This window comes from Lactuca virosa, chromosome 1, assembly GCF_052849685.1.
Source record: "Lactuca virosa cultivar CGN04683 chromosome 1, Lactuca_virosa_CGN04683_v6, whole genome shotgun sequence".
NCBI classification, from domain to species: domain Eukaryota; kingdom Viridiplantae; phylum Streptophyta; class Magnoliopsida; order Asterales; family Asteraceae; genus Lactuca; species Lactuca virosa.
In genome coordinates this window covers 107,107,351-107,112,449 of record NC_136426.1, presented here as the reverse complement: position 1 = coordinate 107,112,449, position 5,099 = coordinate 107,107,351, and the positions used below count along the sequence as shown (strand labels likewise).

General features: G+C 36.8%; 1 non-coding gene across 1 annotated transcript; it reads left to right on the top strand.

Annotated features, from left to right (window-relative positions):
* The first annotated feature begins 2,025 nt into the window (after positions 1-2,025).
* LOC145151688 (small nucleolar RNA R71) lies at positions 2,026-2,132 on the top strand. Its single transcript, XR_013732249.1, has one exon. It is a non-coding gene; the product is annotated as a small nucleolar RNA R71 (small nucleolar RNA).
* The last annotated feature ends 2,967 nt before the right edge of the window (positions 2,133-5,099 follow it).

Sequence of the window (5,099 nt, the reverse complement as noted above, 5' to 3'; positions counted from 1 at the left end):
GTGCCAAAGACCAAGATACACGGACGGTCCGATTGATATTGTAGCCCAAGGGAGTGGTACAGCTTATGATGCAGCTCGGGAGTGGTCCAACTTATAGCTGAAGGCTCAGGTAGTGGTCCAACCTTGTGTTATAGGCCTTGTGTGCATGCATTGTATGTGTTTTGTTGTGAGGGCTATTTTGGGGGAACTCACGATGCTTTGGCTTACAGTTGTTTGTTTCCATGTTGTAGGTATATCAAATGATTAGAGAAGGCGTGATCATACACATCCTCCTGGTGATATATCTTTTGAGAGATTTTGATACTTAAATTTTATGGTTTTGACTTGAAAACATTGTTTTATAACTTATGGTTTTGTGAGAATGTTTTATAAAAATTAAATTTTTTTTATGGTTTTTGGGATGTTACAAGTTGGTATCAGAACCCTGGTTTGAGTGAATTGGATGAACACTTCTGTGATTCGAAACTCAAACTATGGAACTGCAAAATATTTTCATAATTAACTTTAAATAAATCACAAGAGAGAATGTGATGTGTACACTCAGTCGGAGCCTAGGGAAGTTATTCCCCAAGATACCCACACTTGTTTTATGTTTTGATGATATCATAGAATTACATGCTACTTTGTAGACTAAGGATCTTCAGGAATTGCATGCTGGAATTGCCTTATTTATGATGCCTGGTAGCCTATGAGAACATTTTGATATGCTATATGGAACTGAAACTATTACTGTGGTTGCTTAGTGTGTTCATCATAGTTATACATAACTAGGATTTTATATCTTGATAATTTTTTATTTAGCATTATTTCATGTTCCTTGTTTGGTTGTGGCCTTAGGGTAGAATCAATTATTCGCATGTTTATCGAATCCAGTGTTATGTATGATTAGCATACATAAGGCAGCTGCAAGGTTAATGGAAGTTTCATGAGTCGGTTTGGTTTGTAGAGGGACAACGTATGGAGAGAATATCTACTCTTGAGAGAGTGAGTATAGGATGTATGTGTATCCTAGTTGTTTGGGCTTTGTGACCGGGAGGTCCGTTATGATCCTTGAGAATAGCATCCACACCATGCTCCCCAACTTTAGAGTCATTTTTACCCTTAACTATTGTTTCTTTTTTAGCCTTAAAACCTTTTTCAAATTATTCATTTTCATCATAAATGACTTCAATGTCACTATCATTACCTAAGAGAGGAGTACTTACCTTGTTGTCAACCTTTTTCCCACTACACAAGGTAATTACCTCATTCGCTTGGTGCTCTTTTCTCGGGCTTTGGTTGTGGAATATGTTGACTGTCGTGGTGCTCGATAACTTTCCATCTTCTCTTTTCCCAATTTGCTCCACCATTTGAGCAATCTGCTTCTCGATAACTATGGACTTTGAATTCGTATAAGCTTTTTGGTATGTTTCAGTTATGAACTCCATGATTTTGTCCAACTTCTTGCTATAAGTTTTCTCTTTCTTTGATGTTCCACCTTGGTTGAAGTTGGACTACTGGAACTGATTTGACTAATTTTGGTTTTGGTAATTTCCTTGGTGATTGTTGTTATAATTTCCATTGTTGTTTTAGTTCCTGCCTTGGTTGTAGTTCCAATTGAATGGCCATGGACTATTTTGAAATTTACCATATTTGTGCACTTGATTGGTATCCTCTTAACTTCTCATGCACTCATCCGCTATGTGTCCTGAATCTCCACAACTTACATTTATTTTTTGTCCTTGCGAAACAAACATACCTTTGCTAGAGATTAGCAAGTCAATTTTTTTATTTAAAGAATCAATATCAGCTTTGACTTCATTTTTCTAGTTTTTGTCTAGTCCATCTGAAGCAGCTGATGAAACTGAGGTCTCCTGTTTCTTAGCTGAGTAATTGATTTTTGAACCATTACTCAACTCCTCCAAGAATCTCCAAGCGGCATCACTATCTTGCATCATAATAGTGTCGTCGGACGAGGAATTTATCATAGTTTGATTGGCAGTGTCGACTCCATCATAAAAGAAACGTACAAGTTACTAACGGGGAAATTCATGATGAGGGCATGAACGCAATAATTCCTTGAGGCGTTTAAATGCATCATGAAATTCTTCATTGGGTTTTTGTGAAAAATCGTGTATCCCTTTTCTTATTTCCGTGGTTTTACATATAGGGTAAAACTCTTGCAAAATGTTATTTTTAATTGCTCCGAAGTAGTAATACTATTGGTAACAGGAGTAGTGAACCGATACTTAGCTTTTTCTTTTAATGTGAATGGAAATAAGTGAAGTCTAAATGAATCTCTATTAGTTCCTCGCGAAGTATTTTCATTAGATATTGCAAGGAACTCATAGAGATGATTGTACGGATCATCATGTTTATGACCTCTATAGACGGGTAAGACACTAATTAGTTGTGGTCTTACTTCCACATGGTGCTCATTTCCTTCCGGGAAAAGTATAGGTGAAGCATCATCATACTCTCCTGGCTGAAAATGAGACGCCACTGATTATCGATTAGGTTGTAAAAAGTAAAGATGAGGGAATTAGATACCTTCATTGTAATACCCCCTATTTGCATTCTTAAATCCATCATTTGGATTCCTCCGGTATTGATTCCCAAAACTTTGATTTCTGAATCTGTCATTGTAATTGTTGTTGCCACCGTTGTGTAAATTCTGGTTGTTCCAGTTGTTGTTGTAATTTCTGTTTCCACCCTGGTTGCCTTGATTCCACCTATTACCACCACTGTGGTTCGGGTTCCAACCATTTCCATTATCACTTCCATCATCAGGATCCCAGTCGTACATGTTTCCACCATTTCCACCATTATCGAATTGAGGGCCGACATTTCTTGGATGATGGTTCTAATTTCCACCATTACCACCGTTGTGGTTTCCACCATTGCCTCCCATGTTTTGCCCCCAATTTCCTTCATTTCCACCATTGTGTCCATGGTTATTCCCATTCGGTTGCGGTTGTGCTAGTGGAATGATTAGTGCACCGACATTGTTGTTGTTTTCGTTGTTGTTTGGGACTTGAGGAGCCACTGATGGAGGATTATTCACTGCACCCTCTTGCTCTTCTATCACATCCTCTACGCCCAAATTATCAACACTCACCGTGCTAATATTCCTTCTGGCGACTCAATTTGAACGAGTCGTTTGTTTAATTTATGGATCGAAAGCAAGCGGCGAAGAGCGTCCACTATGTCTTGTATGCGTGCACCAGTGCGCCTGAACAACAAAATAAAACAAACCTGAACTGTAAACGAGAATTGAAAATGAAAATAAAATACTATGACCAATTAAACACAATAGTTTAAGCACATAATCTCCCCGACAACTACGCCAAAATTTGATCGAAGTCGTTGTATCAATAAAAAATAACCCCCAAAACCACTAGATATCTAGGGTAAGTAAGGTTCGAATCAACGAGGAGTTCGTGGTCAAACTATCACACCCTCATCCGGCGGCGGAAACGCCAAGCTGTGCGATGTACAGACATTGGATCACGACGATTGGTATATTGAACAATACATAAATATAGTACAAACATTTCTTTTATTTATTATAAATTATTTAAGGGTTACGTTGTTCAATAGTCAACCACACTCCCCATCCATAATTAGAAATTAAAACAAACGGATATAACTCCAAGCGATCTCCTTGCTAGCTTCCTTCCACAAATACCCTCCACACTCATTTTCCTAAGAATACATGTATTTTGAAATCGTCAACATAATAACATAATATTGGTGACTTCACAAGTTTTTAATATTTACTTCATATTCTGTTTCTTTTCTAAAATATTTTTCTTTTAGGATATATTACCTTTCCTAAGTTATTATAATTTGTATCGAATCCTTCTTAATCAAATTATACAACTACCTGAAGGCGTCCCTCTAGGCAGTTTAAGTTAAGATTTTCCAAACAATATTACCATGAGCCCCTATAATCGACGTTGTGGACCAATATATGCCCCGCATAACGCTTCATCGGACGTCAAATAATATTATTTCTATACTTAAGAAAATTATCCTATCGGGATTGTAGCTAGCAATCGCAGGTGGGGGTGTTAGCCCCATATAGATCTATACATATCTTTCTGGATCTCGCAAAATTAACGATTATAGGTTCGGGGTTAGCCGAATTTAATAAGGATATATGATGAATAATAACAACTCACTAACACATATTTATTAATCTTAAGTATGATTATAGTTTTATCTTTTCTTTCTCTTAGTCTTTGTTCGATGAAATTCTTTTCCCTAATTAATACTCCCTCTCTCTCTCTCTCTCTCTCTATATATATATATATATATATATATATATATATATATATATATATATATATATATATATATATATATGACAATTATAATTAGTGAAGACTTCATAATTATTTTTGTATATATATTTATATATATTCTTCTGCCATATATATACAATAACTATGACTACTTTAACAACAAGATATTAGGACATAGTAACAGCTAAGTACAGTGCATATACTTAAATTTGGCCAACATTACTTCTAGGTATTAAGTTATCCTAGGAAATTGGCCAGCATAACATCTAGGTATATTCTTTTCCTAGTATATCGGGTAGCATAACGACTAGGCATAATATCATTGCTTAAGTCTAGGTAGAGTTTCTACTGACATATTATCCTATAGTTTCATGTTTTTTAATAATAACTACTAATATATTTACAAAAATATATTTTGATAAAACAGTTTTATAAACATGTATTCACTCCCTTAATATCTTTAAAACTGTAAAAATGGGGCCGTGAACTCACCCTCGATGCGTGATACCGCTGGTGTATGGTTGATTCGGACTCGGGACTCCGGGGCACCTCAGGATTGCAGCAGCTCCGGAGAAGAGAGAGTGAGAAAGAGTTTTTGAGGGTCCAGCATAGGACTGCAGGCCCTGCTATTTATATTTGAGGTTTTGGCGTGCGCACAATGCAAATATATGTGTGCATTGCGCGTGGTCATTGTGGCTCCATCTGGGAGTCGCCACGTGTCACTTTCTTTATGGGCCACATCACTCGCAATCCGATTAAATCCTGTGTCAGATGCACATCCTGCATTGGCGCGCACCTCGCATACACAGAAAA